The 16,214-nt window shown below is 50.8% G+C and overlaps 1 protein-coding gene across 1 annotated transcript in view; it reads right to left on the minus strand.

The window, feature by feature from the left end:
* The window catches only part of SHB (SH2 domain containing adaptor protein B), a 608,722-nt gene that overhangs the window by 307,487 nt on the left and 285,021 nt on the right, over positions 1-16,214 (minus strand). The gene's annotated exons all lie outside the window — the stretch shown is intronic.

Consider the following 16,214-nt stretch of genomic DNA (forward strand, 5'->3'; position numbering starts at 1 on the left):
TACTCTACAACCCTCCTGGTTAGGAGGTGAAGAAAGAACTCACATGGCCTGTGGAGATCATGAACTGGGTGTCTGCAGCACCCAGAAGTTAAGAGCAGCTCAAGATCCGGTTTTCCCTCTCCAACTGGTTCAACCACTTCAAGGCACTTTGAGCTGCCGCAAGCAACATGAGCTGCTTTTGACCCTTGCCCCTTTCTGAAAACTACTGTCGAGCTGCTGTCTTGACCCATTGCTTCCCCGTGCTGTCGACCCTTCTAGCCATTTGCCAGGTATCTGGTCTTTCCATCTAAACCCTTTCCATCGAATACCTTTCCATCGAAAATTATTAATTGAATTGCCTTTCCATAGAAAAGCATATTCATTGAATAATTTTCGATGGTTAATTTCGATGGATAGGGTTAGGGTTGGGGCTAGATTAAGGGTTAGGGTTAAGGGGGTGTGTGCGCGGGGGTTGGGGGGAACCCCCGGGGTGTGCATGGGGGTTAGGGGGACCCCCCCCAATATACAAAAAAACATTAAAACGTTACAAGAAGCTGGCCAGTGCCGACATTTCAGCACTGGACAGCTCCATGTAACATTTTACGTACAAAATAAAAGCATCAAAATGCTATCTTTTACATTTAAAAGTACATATCCATTTGATGGAAAAGTTTTGATGGATATGTACTTTTAATGTTAAACAGATTTTCGCTGCATTTATTTTTAATGCATATTTTTCGATGCTTTGTCTTTTCGATGCATTTTTTTCAAAGGATTGACCATAAATCCATTTGCCGCCGCAGCTGAGCAACTCAGCATTGGACCTCCTAAACCCAACTCAACGGACTCAATACGTTGATTCAAGCAATTGCTTGCCTGTGCTTGGACCAATCAAGATGACCATCGCTGCAGGGGTTGCACTGCACCATTGGACCGCTTCGAGACAACTTGCTTAGTCTTGACGTTTGCGATCTATTAGGAACCAGCAATTCAAAACTCAATGCCGTCACAACCTAATAAAAGGGCCAAGCAGCCTGGCATGACACTGTTCCACCGCAAAGACAAGAAACCGAAGGTATTTGAAGATGCCTGGTCTACCTGTTCCACCTTAAAGGGCCTTATTGACTGTTCTACTCCCCTTTGCAGGGATCAACATTAAGATTGAATAAGCAGGAGCTAAAAGCAGCACCTGGATATTCATCTTAAACCAGCGACCAGGAGCTACCACTGAGGAATGTGGAGCTAGTAGACAGTGTTATGCACATCTAACTTCCACATAGGAGACAAAACGTATAATTTTGTCTCCATTATTTATGACCCCTTATGCTTTAAATGTCACAGTTGTGTCCTAATATATATTTATAGATTGTCCAAAATGCAGAGTTAAATTCTCATAAGTATGATTGTTCTGTGTTCTGCATAAGTTGGCCTGGGGAGGCAAAAATACCTCCTGGTAGCTGTTGGTGTCAAGCTAACCAGGTTCTTCTAGGCAACAAGCAGAAGCGAAATATCTTCGCTCAATTTCGAACCCTGCTTGGTCTTTTAAAGATATCCTTTAACATTGGCATTGCTGCTGAAATCGTTTGCCTGAGCAAACCCACCCATTAGCCTAGAATGCCCTTTATGCTTAAGGTCTTCATTCTCTGTTTTTCGTTTACAGAGGTGGGTCTTTAGTTAGTTGTGTGCATCGTTTGTTTTTATTAAAGTTTTGACTTCATAGAACCTTAGTTGGACATTCTTTTATTTTGGTACCCCCATACTATATCGTCTCACTCTCCTCCTGAACATTATAGCTGGCCCTTGGTCCACGTTACCAAAAAAGGCGAAGTGGGTACACTGGTCGTGCTGTGTCCGTTTCATATTTATGATTGGAATCGCTGATTTAGTAGTGTGGGGATGAGCATGTGTCTTAGACGCTAGGCTACTCGCTCCTACACTTTTGCAGAGCAGTAGAGATTTAATGGCAATAATATAAACATGAACCCAAAATATAGAATCTGGGATTTCAACTACTAGCAAGACTGAATGAAACATACTAGAAGAAAGGGCATGAGTTCAACTGCTTGTAATCATTTTGTACAGCATGGAGATGTATGCACCTTCCCACACCCCTTAAGGGACTATAGCCAATCAGATTGACCCACTCACGGCTGGCTAGGTCTGCAGTCATAAAACTTTCATCACACTTCAGTGTGCTTCAATAAAAAAACTACACAATCTCAATAACCTCTTCTTGAGCTCAAAGCTAGTCTCTGAACACCTGAAAAACAGTCTACAGCGGGTGTAGCGTGTGGCAGCTCAGACATCGTTTTCCTGGATTTGGGAAAATATTTTGCCAGGTTCGAATCTGGGGAAATGTGCCAAATTCCTGGAGTAGACCAATTCTCTCTCCCACTGTCGACCACAGCATCCACCCATATCCGTCAATTCAACATCATTTATATTAGGTCACCTGCCGTATGCTAATTTCACTCTCCCAACCAGGTCAATGCCTTTCACAGACTTGAGTAATCGCGGTCTCGAAACGTTTAGCTACACCCTCGCCGAAGACTCGACAGGCTGAAAGGGTATGCACAGCAGAAAGTGTATTGCGCTGCGACTAACTCGGCGTTTTAGAGCAGTACACGCTTCAAGAATGCAGCCAATACAGGAAGGGCTGGGCAGGAAGAGATTTAGCAGTGAAAACGGTGCCAACTTCATAAGCAGGAAACCAACGGGAACGAGGGCAGGGATACGGAGCAAGAGCAAAGTGGGTGCAGATTTGGAAGCACAGAGTCTGCAAACAACGCACTCATTCTCAGCCGTCTCTCGATTATTTTTCCTTCAATTAACACGTACTACGGACACCTCTGCTGGGGAAAAATCCCGACCTAGTTGAGAGATTTTCAAAAACGAGCACTTGTAGCGGCGAAGGTGGCTCAGTGGACCATCAGCTGCCCACGATAACTTTGTCACAGGTTCACAGGGCAGCCAGGACCACTAGGCATCTATTGCTTCGACAACGACAACAGATGCGCCAGAAGCTAGGCAGCAGCACCCTTTGTCAAACACTATTTCTGGGTTTACTATCCCAGTTCCAGTGTGCTCCAGTTTTGGATTGTTTTATTCGTGCCAACATTCTTCATTTGGAATATTGGGAACTTTGTGTACGCAAAACGGATTAAGCATATAGCGGGGACGGCGTGCACAAGTTAAGACAGTTCAAACGAAGACAGACTTCTGCACTCCCAAGAGCTAGAACGTCCCAAGTCTTCGCAGTTTGGCAAAGAGAGCAACACAAGAAAAGAAAACAGCCCGCCAGCTCCCTCTAAAGCTGTAGACTAGGAGACTGCGGGGAGCAAACACCTACATCTCCCCACCCCCCAGAGCAGAGGACTTAAATAAGAAGGCCGAGGACGATAGCATAACCAGAGAAGGCTTAAACCTGACCCCGTGCTCTGTCTCTCTAGAGAACCAGCATAGAGTTGGGTTCTCTTGGAGAGCCGTGTTGATAAGAATTGCAAGTGTAATGTGTGGCTTGCAGACAGAGACTGGATGCATAGTGCAGCTAATAGGCGACACTGCCAAGCGACTGTAGTCCAGTATGGCAGAAGGGAGAAGACTAGGCAGCGCTGCAGAGGGGGCACCCTGCAGCTCGAGAGCCCCGACAGGTAACCTTGGGGGCAAGGAGGACATTGGGAGAGGGGAGGGGACAGAATACATACTGCAGACAGTGGCTGCTGCCCCAACCCCCTTCACCCAGAGCTACATGAGGCCAGGCAGGATGTGGGACCCACCAGGGTGCCAAGGCACATTAGCAAACGCCACACCCAAGAGATGAGGAGGCAGGAAGTCACAGGGGACCAACAATGGTCACCCTGAGGTCCGAATTGCTGTCAGCACCAGCCGGCCGGGGGCGTGGCAAAGCCCCCCACAAGCACACATAACCTAGGGCAAATCCCTTAAGGATATAAGGAGCTACCTGAGCAGCAAGAAAACAGAAACATTGGTACTCCTACAGAGCACCACAAGTAATCTGGGCACACAGAATACTCCCCCCCCCCCCACGCCCCATCCCCCCCGATAACCCACCCACCCAAGAAAAGGAGAAAAAGAGGGAAGAAGAGAAGCACCGGGCAACGAATGGTGACCACGGCGTCGTGGGAAGAAGGCGGTACGGGCCACAACCCTGTAACGCGTACCCAAAAGTGTACATTATGTATTATATGGTTATAATATTACGTAATGTGCAATAAAAACCACTGCCTTTTATTGCCAAACACTCACACAATGTTTCAGTGATCACTGGGGAAGCACAATGGGAGTAAGGGTCACCAACCTCTTGGCTCCACTGGTTATGGCTAAAACGTCCCGTGCCTTAGCTGCACTGACCATCACTAGTCGGAGCTTCACAGGCATATAGCCAGTGCTCTAAGCGGGATATCAAGGCCGGGCCCTAGCACGGGCTAAAGAGCGATGGCCGTGGCCTACGGAGGGCACAAAATCATTAGACCCTGCTGCTGCTGCTGCATGTTGTCAATACATCTCTCTGGTTCGATTAGTAAATCCATCCCTGTCTCACTCCGTATACAAAACAATTGAACTAATTCTGTAAATAAATCACACCCATAAGAAAGGAAGGAGAGGGGGACACACACCAACAATATTGGCATTGGATTTGTGGAACACTGGGTGGAAAAACATGAGCAGGCCTTCCACAATTTATACACCTCGGGGCATCAGTACCACCACAGAAAATTATGCCACGTAACGAGTTTGATAGTCGAGGGGACCTCGGGAAGTTCCTTTGAAATGCAAAGACGTTGCCATGAGTAAGTTCAGATAAAACACTTCATGGTGTCTAATGTATGAATGAGCGACTGGCATTCTAAATAGTTCCAATATCCGGAGTGAGGCTTTTTTGGAGTAGCGGAAAAATGTGAGCTGAATCGCTTCTAGGGACTTCCAATTTTGGCAGATGAGATAAAATGATTTTCCCAAGAGCACAAAGTTTGGTGAGGTGGTGACTGGAGACCAGTCTGCAGCTCAAACACATATTCTGCAACTGTACTTTGGTTTCAAAGCGCCACCCGACTTTGAAATGCAATGGAAAAAAAAAAACCTGATAGCGTTTTGCTAACTGGAGAAAATTGTTTTTGCAGCAGTTAAGGATTGCCTGTATTTTTATGTTGTATATTAAGCCATATTTTCCAAACAAGCAATATGCTTTTAATTTAGGAACTGTCACCAAAATCATCACAGGACCGACATCAGAGGGAACCAACGTCTCCAAACCAGCAACTCACCTTCTCACATCCCTGGATAATCCCGAACTCATTTGTCTTCTCTGACTTTTCCCCTCCTAGCCCTGAAGTTAGTTTCCAGCAATATTCGGTTTTATGAAGAGGACTTGAAAAGTATACATCATAATAACCCCCCCTGAGGCATACACATTCCATAGAGATACGTTACGCAAGAAGAACACAATCCTAGCATAGGGCCATCATGAATGGGAGACTACAAATAGCAGAATTCAATCCAAAAGTCTGTGAATGTATGTTTGAGACTTGTAGACAAAGGCATGCTTTATATATGATATGAGGAAAATGTGACAGTCTGAAAAAATCCTTTTAGGCGAGTTAACTAAGTGCACATGAAAATAAGGGGCGAGGGTTGCAACTATTGGTTACGTATTGCAATTGTCTCGAAAGTAGACCCATTTGGGTGGCTAACTGGTGCGTTCTGTGCGATTTCAGCATAAAAATGCTGCGGTTGCAGTTCTCAACACCGAATCTTAAGGACTTGTAGAAAACAATGGTTACTCAAATGAGCCATCTCATGAATAGCGTGTCATTTACATGTCTCCTTAATAAAAGATAGTTAAGTGTGTGCCGTTGCGGCTGTGCCCAGTCTGCTGGAAGGGAAGGAGGGGAGTGGAAGCTCACCAGACGCAGGCAGGAAGAAGAACCTCCAAACCAACCAGACTCCCAGTCCCGTTCCCCCTTGCATGTACCGCTGAGGACCATTCAATAAGCGACTGGCATGACACCTCAACATTCCGCGCCGAACCTTGGACCATAACAGAAATCAGCAAGAAATCTCCCTCACAGTGACCCCAATTGTTGAGCCCATAACTCAATGCAATGCAATGTGCCCCATCCTACTGCCACAGGAACACTCCCCTGAACAGTGCTTGTGCTCGCCCATTAAGGCCATCTATGGCCAGTGGGAGAAGAGTACCTGCCCAGCTCCCCACAAACCCCCATCGCCACAGTCCCTCCCATGCACGATACAAACCACCAAATAAATGCGCTTGCCGTTTAAAGGAATCTTTAGTGCAGTGCACTGAAGTGCAAGTTTCAACTGCTTCCTTCACTCTTATTTTAAAACTGAACCATTCCGGAACAATTTCTTTTTAAAATAAAAGTATAGGAACAGTAAAACTTTGTTTTAAAAGAAAAAGGAGCACCGCTCCCGCCCATTTTGACCACTATCTATGGCCTGTTGCCATGACCTCCATCACATTACACACACAATCGTTTGACGTACGTACCCAATCGGCTTCTTACTTGCGCCCCAGCATGCAGCAGCGACTGCAGCAGGCAAGGACTTTCGAACCTGCTCCATAACACTGGGATGCCCCCTGCTGTGCTTCTCCCCCTCATTATACAGCCCGCCGATCATCCATACATACAACTCCCCACAAATTCTAAGTTACCCGTAGCAGACAAAAACTAGGATTTGCTTGCACGCTCCCGTCCGATTGGGACGGCCTCCAGAGTCCGCTTGTCTTTGTGCAGCCTGCAGATATGGCGCCTCTCCCCGATGCCCCTCGACCCCACCTTACACAGAGTACCCTCACGTGTACTGTGGCCAATCACCACAAGCCAGGATGTCTGGGGGTTATTCCCCTGTCACAGCGTATCACCTAGAGGTAAAAGACAAGTTAATGCATACCCCCATGCCAGACCAGTTAGACTCCCACTCAACCGCAACCTAACTGGAAGTCCTCACCAGGGCAATCACTCCCAATCCCTTGGCCTTTCACCAGTATCAGACAGCTCCCCCACGGCCGCACCACTGGCATGCCCAACAAGGGCCTAAAACTACGGTCCCTACAAAGACCATCCCCAGAGAACAAACATCCATGAGAAACTGCCAGCCTGCGCAAAAGCAACTTAACTTACCACAATCGCCAATTCAACTCCTAGAATAAGAGTGTGGCCCCTCACCCACAACACCCCTAGGGAAAGCTACCCGTGGGGCCCACAGGCCTTCGAGCTGCATCCAGTGCCCCCTGGACCCGGATCCACCCCTTCTGCCCCTGCAGTACCCATCAGCCCAAAGCCCCCTACCAAGCTCCAACTGTGACATCACACATCAACTGGCTCCAGACACCAGGACTGCTGCTAGGGGGCAAGCATCCATCAAACAGGCCTCCAGGAAACCAAAATAGAAAATAAATCTACTAGCATGGGGAAGCACCCCCATTGCTGCACTGCCGGCCCACCAGAGGCACCCCCACCAAGGGCCTAATACCACGGCACCCCAGAGAACATACATCCACTTGACACCATAGGTGTGGCAAAGCATCAAAACTTGCAACCATTCGTTTAACACCTAACTTTAGGGGAGGCCCGTTGCAGCCCCTCCCCAAACACGTACCCTGGGAATGATAACCCAAGGCCTTCAGGCTCGCGACATCCCCAACACCAACCAACACCTACTAGGTTAACAGGCTCCCGTAAGATCCTGCATGCCAACCTTACCATACCAACCTCTGGTGCACTCCCCACAGTTTCACCCTCATGGTGCCCTAGGCTAGCCCTTATGGCAGCTCCAAAGACATGTTCTTCCACAGTACCCCAAGCACACCTACAGGGTTGCGACGTCTGAAGTGAGCACCCACACAGTCACCTTACCTACCATGGCCAACCTCCGGTGTGCTCCCAACACACTGCCCCTCCTTGATGCCCTACGCATGCCCACAAGGCAGCTCCCAATCCATTTACTTCTGTGGCGCTCCCGCAACACATGTACTTCCCAGTGCACATACAAGGTTGTCCACTGAGCACATGGCTTTGCCCTGCATCCGGTGCCCAAGAGATCTTCATCCTCCGGTGCCCAAGAGATCCTGATTCCCCCAGCACCTGTGGTCCCTACTGCCCAAAGCCCCCAGTCAAGCTCCAACTGTATCCTCACACCTGGCTGGCTATAGGCACCGGGACCGCCGCCAGTGGGCAAGTCTCCACCCACCAGTCCACACAGCAACCAAAACCGTCTCCTGGAATGAGGCAATAAACCCACATGGCCCCATCACCGGCCCAACCACCCAGGGTTCATCACTGCAGACCTCAAAATAGTGTGCCAAGAAGACATCCCCAAGGAACAGTGAGTGTGCATGCAAAACAAAAAACGTTCATCGTTTGGCCAAAGGTGTTACCTGCTATGCCCCTTGTGAACAAATCCGACGGCACCCAGGCTTACAACCTTCCCCAATGGCCCCAGATCCAGATTCCTCCGGCCCAGACTGGACTGGCGTTGGAGACCCCAGCCAAGCTCAAAATCTGAAATCACATCCAGCCGGCTCCAGGAACTGGGACCGCTAGCGTGGGCAATTTCACACCCATCAGGTCTCCAAGAAACTCTTCCCAGGCCGGAGGCTCCACCCAGACCACCACTATGTGTCTCAAAACCACGGTTCCTGGGAAGAAAGTCTTCTCACCCACTATTGGCTTCTGGCCTGCAGCCGCTATGCCTGCTCATGCACCTAACCAGCTTGTCTCTGGAGGATAGCTCAAGGGCAACGTGTTTGCCTTGGAAGCAAGACAACACGGAGCAACACCGGTTCGATCCCTGGGTCCACGCTTAGAAACGTCTGGGTATTAAGCATGTTATAAATAACCTATCATATCATATATCATAGCAGGGAACCTTTCACCCACAACCATTTTGCCTAGACGACAAGGGACCCTCACCTTAACCTATGGGCCCAGGCCCCTGGGACACCTTTACCCATGGTCCCGTCTGACCACTCCCAAATCGGACATGCACACCATGACTATCATAAGAGCCATGTTCTCCCTACCGACATAGGCCCCCCCCCCATCCGACCATCATTCCGTGAGCATGTGCCATGACTATCACGATGTACCAAACTCCTTCTACAGAGGTTTTGCCCAACCTAAACCAATCCTAGTTCCTCAACAGACCTGGGCGCATTGGAGAGATGCAAACTCTCCCCCTCACCTCCTCCTTCCAACTAGCTCAAAGCCAACTGTGTGAAGTACAAATACTTGCAGAGCAAACATGAATGCCATCAGACAGCCTGCGCGATGCAGGGCCAAACTGTGGCAATACCTCAAAGTCCATACATGGTGCTGCATGTGTGTCTGGCTGAGCTATATGTAGCTTCGGCCCAAAAGACCCTGAGGAAACACATTGGGGATGACAGACATCGTGCCAAAAAGCCACCTTACCTGCTGAGCACCTCAAACACCTGCACCCACAGCTATGATAAAGAAAAGGGTGACAAAAGGGGGCACTGAAATGCTATTTCCTGCATTGAAGCCCTGACGTTTAGCGCAAGTGATTTGAACAAGCGCGGTGCGACGCTGTCAAAATGACCTTGCAACTCATTGAACCCATCAAAGTTTTATCTTCGTAAATGATCAGGGATGTCATTTAGGGGTTGCCAGAGGTCGAAACTGCGACCTCTGAAGTCTCCCTTGCTATCCCTGGGTCTCGCATGCGACCTCTAAAAAAAAAAAGAAAACATTTTTAAAAAAAAAATATTTTTTTTAATTTTGTAAAAGTTTTTAATGTAAGCTCCTGGGCTGTACCCAGCCCCATGTGGGTCTTTACTTCTGGAGTGGCTGGCTTTCTTGTTCAGGCCTCTTAAAAAAATAAAATAAAGAAGAACAGGGGTGCCACAAGTCTAACACTTTCAGCACTGACCCTAAATAAGAAAGAATAGGAATACCAAATAATGGGCCTCATTCCAAGGTTGGAGGTAGCCTTGCTGGTAAAACTTGCAAGAAAGTCTGGCACCCGTGAATGGGCAATTACCAGGGTATTCAGACCCTGCAGGACCCGGTAATTGCTCTTTCGCGGGTGCCAGAATCGGGTTATTGCCATGGGAATGGGGATGCCTGTAACACCGGCACATTTCATAACAGTGCCTGTGCTACAGCGAGCACAACTCAGAGTTTGCCAGTCCAGATTAACAAGTTACTTTCTTACCTGGTAAAGTTCTTTCGATGGGGTGGTCCAACGACGTATTCCATATCTATGACAGGTAATGTCCACAGCTGTGCTGCTTTGGAAAATCTTCGGCGTCTGCGTCCTGCGTCGATGACGTCGATGCGCCGTCCCCGAGGACCTCCTCCGACGGCCGACGTCACCCGATGTGATAAGTAGGACGCACGACGCCCATAGCCTCAGTTGTAGTTTTTTCCCCCAGAACATGTGCCACCAGTTTTCTGCCAGTCAGACACACAAGGCCTTGCGGAACGCAAGCTGCAATCGCAAAAGAAATTCTGCAGCGGGGATGGTAGGGAGGGAGCGATATGGAATACGTCGTCGGACCATCCCATCGAAAGAACGTTACCAGGTAAGAAAGTAACTTGTTCTTCGAGGGGATTGGGTCCTCCGACGTATTCCATATCTATGACAGACTCCCAAAGCAGTACCAAGCAAGGAGGTGGGAAAAGAATTTAGAACACAAATTTAGCATGCCCAATCAAATTGCGGAATAAAGGACTGCCTTGCCAAAGGCCAGATCCTGCCCTCGGATGGAATCGAGGGAGTAGTGACGTACAAAAGTATGTACTGAAGCCCAGGCGGCCGCATCACAGATGTGACGTATAGGCACACCCCTCTGCAGGGCAGTAGACGCAGCAACTCCCCTGGTAGAATGGGCCCGCAAGCCAGCCGGAGGGTCCTTAACCGCCAAGCGGTAACACTCGGAGATAGCTAAAATAATCTGAGACAAAGTCTGTTTCATCACAGCTTGTCCCAAACGCTTTCCAGCATAACCAATGAAAAGTTGATCATCCACTCTGACCCGGGACATGTGCGAAATATAAAAGCTCAACGCTCTCCTAGGATCAAGCCTATGGAGCCTCTCCTCTTCCTTACCAGGATGTGGAGGAGGATAGAACACCAGAGGAACTACCTTCTGGCTCAAATGAAATTCCGAAACCACCTTCGGAAGAAAAGAAGGACGAACTCTAAGGACAACTCTGTCCTTATGAAACACAGTGAAGGGTGGCTTAACTGAAAGTGCTTGTAACTCACTCACTCTGCGAGCGGAAGTAACCGCAACCAAAACACAGTTTTCAGAGTTAACAGTCTCAAAGGTCAAGAATGCAAAGGCTCAAACGGAGCATCCGTAAGAAACTTAACAAGGTTCAAATCCCAACCGGGCACCAGAAAAGGTGACGGAGGGAACACATTAGTGAGCCCTTTCAAAAACTGAGAAATTAAAGGAATCTTTAAATGGGAACATTCTTTCAGACGAGCGCTTAAATATGGACAGCACCGCCAGGTAACCTTTAATGGTCCCCACTTTCAAGCCCCTGTGGGCCAAGGAAAGCAAGAAAGACAGAACCATGGGAATGTCACATTCAAAAGGATCCACATTCTTAACTCTGCACCAGTCGTAGAACTTTCTCCAATGGCAACGGTACAGAGACTTTGTTGCCGGCCGCCTGGCCGAGAGCAACACCTTCCTTTCAGAAGCCAAGCGTGAAGGTTGAGGGATCTGACCTCTGGATGGAGAACCTGACCCCCCCTCCCGTGAGAGCAGACCGTCTCGGTAGGGAAGACGACGTGGCGGGCAGATGGACAAGTCGAGAAGGTCCGGGTACCACGTCCTCCGAGCCCACGCCGGAGCAATGAGGATCATCCGGGAACCGAACCTCCGTAACCTCTGCAGTACTTGTGGGATGACGGGGACTGGAGGAAACGCGTACAGCAGTGGGAACGACCACTCCACCACAAATGCGTCTCCTAAGGCTCCTTTTGGAGGAAATTCCTGCGAGCAGTACCTTTCGCACTTCAGTTGACACTAGAGGCGAAGAGATCCACTTGAGGGGTCCCCCAAAGGGCAAAGATCTCCAGGAGAATCTCCTGAGCCAGCTCCCACTCCTGAGAGATCGTGCTCTGCCTGCTCAGAGCGTCCGCCGTCTCGTTGTCGTCTCTGGCCAGATGAACAGCCGAGATCGAAACTTCCTGCTGGATGGCCCAGAACTCAAGCTGCATCGCCTCCCTGCACAGAGGAAGTGACCCTGACCCCCCCCTTTTTGTTGAGGTAGTGCATGGCCACCGTGTTGTCCGTTAGAATCAGGACACTCTTTCCTCGCACAGTCGGCAGAAAAGCCTTCAGGGCTAGCCTGACGGCCCTCAGCTCCAACAGATTCATATGGAGTCTGGACTCTGACGGAGACCAACGACCGCTGACTGTCAACTCGTTGGCATGAGCTGCCCATCCCGTGAGGGATGCGTCCGTCACGATAGTCACCACCGGCCAGGGCAGCCAAAATGGGGCCCCCTTCATCAGATTGCCTTCGACGGCCCACCACAGAAGGTCCTGGGTGACCGAGGGCGGCACCTGAACAGGGTCCGACAGCCTGCCGGAGGATTGAGACCATGGAGCTTGAGTGCCCACTGCAAAGATCTCATCCGCAGACGAGCCTCTGGCACCAGAAGAATGCATGATGCCATGAGGCCGAGCAGTCTCAAGAACTCGGACGCTGGGAGATTCTGGGCAAGTTGAAACTTGTGCACCATCTGCTGAATGTGAAGAGCCCTCACCTGGGGAGGAAAACACTGCCCCAAGGATGTGTCGAGCACTGCTCCAATGTACTGGAGCCGCTGTGTTCGCATCAAATGGGACTTCTTTAAATTGAGGGAGAAGCCCAGCTTGTGAAGGGAGTGGCAGGTGACGGACAGATGATCCAGGACTTGCTCGGGAGAGCTCCCCCTGATCAACCAATCGTCCAGGTAGGGGTACACGTAAATCCCCCCTTTCCTGAGATGCGCTGCCACCACTACCATGAGCTTGGCGAAAACCCTCGGGGCGGAGGTCAATCCGAACGGCAGGACCCAAAACTGAAAGTGCGAGTCGCCAACCGCGAACCTCAGGTACTTCTTGTGCTTGGGATGGATCGGCAAATGGAAGTAAGCGTCCTTGAGGTTGAGAGACACCAACCAGTCCTGAAGTTGAAGGGCCTGGAGGACGAGAGAAAGTAACCATCTTGAACTTGTCCTTCCTGAGGAGTTTGTTCAAACCGCGCAAGTCCATGATGGGTCTCAATCCCCCGTCTTTCTTCGAAATCAAAAAATAAGGGGAATACCATCCCCTGTTCCTCTCTGCTACAGGCACCAGTTCTATGGTGGCTTTCTCCAGCAGGTCTTGAATTTCCTGCGCAAGGAGCGGATCCGGACTCTTCAAAGAGAGGTTCCGAGGTGGATTGTCGTGAGGCCTCTGCCGAAAGGGAAGACAGTAGCCGTGGGTTATGATCTCCAGAACCCACACATCTGAAGTAATGGCACGCCACTCTACAAGATGCTGCGCCAGCCTTCCCCCAACCGGCAAACCATGTGACCTGGCCTCATGACTGAGTGGTAGCGGCTGCTGCGTTGCCTGAGGGCAAAGAGGCAACTGCCCAAGCGGCCTTGGCACCTCGAGTACCCTGTTTTCCACCTCTGGCACTCTTAAGGTGGCCTCTTTGACTGCTAGCTCCTCTCGCTTTACTGAAGGACGAGTAATAGTGAAAGGAACCTCCCCTCCATTGTTGTCCCCTAGGACGAAAAGGCTGAGGTTGTTGAACTGCAGCGCCCAACAACTTTGCTGCAGCTTTGGAGGTCTGCAACCTCTCAAGGCTCTCGTCAGTCTTGCTGCCAAAAAGATGTTCACCGTCAAAGGGCATGTTGAGGAGCCGGGACTGCACATCAGGAGCGAACCCAGACTTCTGCAACCACGCAAACCTGCGTATTACGGTGCTCGCCGCCATGGACCGGCTGACACAATCTGCCATGTCCAAACCCGACTGAACGGCCTCACACATGGCATCCTTGCCATCCTGAACCATAGCAAGGAAACCATCCAGTTCGTCCCCTTGGGAATATGTTCAGCCGCTAATGCAACACAGTTCCACAGAGTGTGTGTGAAACGAGACAAGGTACATATGGAGTTGGCCGCCTGAAGCGCCATACCCCCTGAAGAAAACACTTTCTTCGCCCAGCCGTCAAAACGTTTGTCGTCCCTATCCAGAGGGATGGTAGGATACGATGCCTGCTTTGCCGGGGCCGTAGCCGCCTGCACCACCAAACTCTCCGGAGTGGGGTGCCTGGACAAGTAGCAGGGGTCGCAACTGGCTGGACAGTATTTTCGCGACAAAGACTTGCCCACTGCCGGGAGACTCTCCGGAGCAATCCAAGCCGCTGCCACCCTTCTCTGCAGAGCCATATGAAATGGCAGTATCGGGTCAGTGGGGGGACCAAGATCAAGGATGTCCGTGAGATCATCCTGAACGAACTCCCCTGGGGAAGCCGACCATCCCAAGTACTCGGTGACCCGAGACATAAGGCGCCGGTATGAAGAATCGCCATGAGTGCCAGGCTCCGGGCTACAAAACTCCACCTCCGGAGAGGTGTCCAGTCCACTGGCATCATGCAGTGACTGCCTCAGGTCATCAAACTGGCTATGGCCCGAGAGAAGCTCATCTGGTACCGTAACCGGAACCAAGCCTTCATCAGAGCCTTCATCACCCTCTGAATTGTACTCCAGGTGGTGAGAGGAAGACACCTGGGGACCAAAGCTATGCCTGACCTTAGCCAGAGCCTTTCTAGGGGCTAACCCCGTGCCACGGGGCCCCTCCGACACCACCGCCTCGAAAGGCGTTGAGGGCGCCGAACGAGTCAGAGCCGGCGTCGACAGAAACGGCCTCGACATCAGCTGCAGCGCCGCCAGCATCGACGGCGTCGACACAAGCCTCGAAGCCGGAGCTCCGAGCGTGTCTCTCGATGACCTAGGCGCCGACAGCGTTGATGACCCCCTCAGAGGCGGAGCCTCGAGAGAAATCGTCGACGACCTCAGCGCCACAGGCGTCGACGTCTTCTTCGAAGACGGCACAGGATCACGCGATCTCAAGCGCGTCGAGGACCAGGACCTGGAACGGGCATGGCGAGAACTGCTACCCTTGTCCGAGCGGGACCTTTCCCGCGAGCTGTGCCGACCACCCGAGCCCGAAGGCGTATGAGCTGTGTTTCTCGACCGGTGCCGACCGACCCCACTCTTAGGCGCGGATGGACCGGTGCCCTGCGATTCAAGAATCGCTAACATCTGCTTCCCAAAGGAAGCCCATTCCTCCGGTGTCGCTTGCATGGTGGGATAAGCGACCCGCCGACAGGCGGAGTCCTCAGAAGAGGATGGGGAAGGCGACCGATGCCAGTGCTTCCTGGAATGCCTCGAAGAGGCAGAGGAGTGGCGAGACCGACTCCTGGAAGGAGACCCACTGGACTTCTGACGGTGACGCGTAGAGTCGCCTCTCGAGTCATCCGTCGAAAGCCCCGTAGACCTCGACTTCCGGGGCTTAGACATCCGACCTACCGACAGCTTCTTCTAGCGTTCCCACAAGGCCTCGGCCGTGAGCGACTGGCAGTCAACAAGTTGTCTGTATCGTGGGCTTCCCCGAGGCACCAGAGGCAGACGTCGTGCCAGTCTGTGACCGACATCTTGGACCCACAGTCCCTGCATTTCTTGAAGCCCGGACGCGGGGTTGAAGATGAAGTAGACATCGCCACGAACAGGTCTTCACAAAAACCGAACAGGTTCAACAAACCGAGAAGAATACAGCAAACTCCAAAGAGTCGAAGCGTACCGAGATTCACCAAGTGAACACGTTCGCAGAAAAAAACGGAAATGAGGCTACGGGCGTCGTGCGTCCTACTCATCACATCAGGTGACGTCGGCCGTCGGAGGAGGTCCTCGTGGACGGCGCATCGACGTCATCGATGCAGGACGCAAACGCCGAAGATTTTCCGAAGCAGCACAGCTGTGGACATTACCGGTCATAGATATGGAATACGTCGGAGGACCCAATCCCCTCGAAACAACGGTACTGGCAAGCTTACCGGTACCGTTGTATCTGGACCAGCAAGCTCGTAATGAGGCCCAATGTGTCTTTCTTGAATTCTATACAATGATTGCTAGACTCAAAGGTTTATTTCAGGCGCACTTCAGGGGGTGA

This window comes from Ambystoma mexicanum, chromosome 6q (genome assembly GCF_040938575.1).
Source record: "Ambystoma mexicanum isolate Mex_15411 chromosome 6q, UKY_AmexF1_1, whole genome shotgun sequence".
NCBI classification, from domain to species: domain Eukaryota; kingdom Metazoa; phylum Chordata; class Amphibia; order Caudata; family Ambystomatidae; genus Ambystoma; species Ambystoma mexicanum.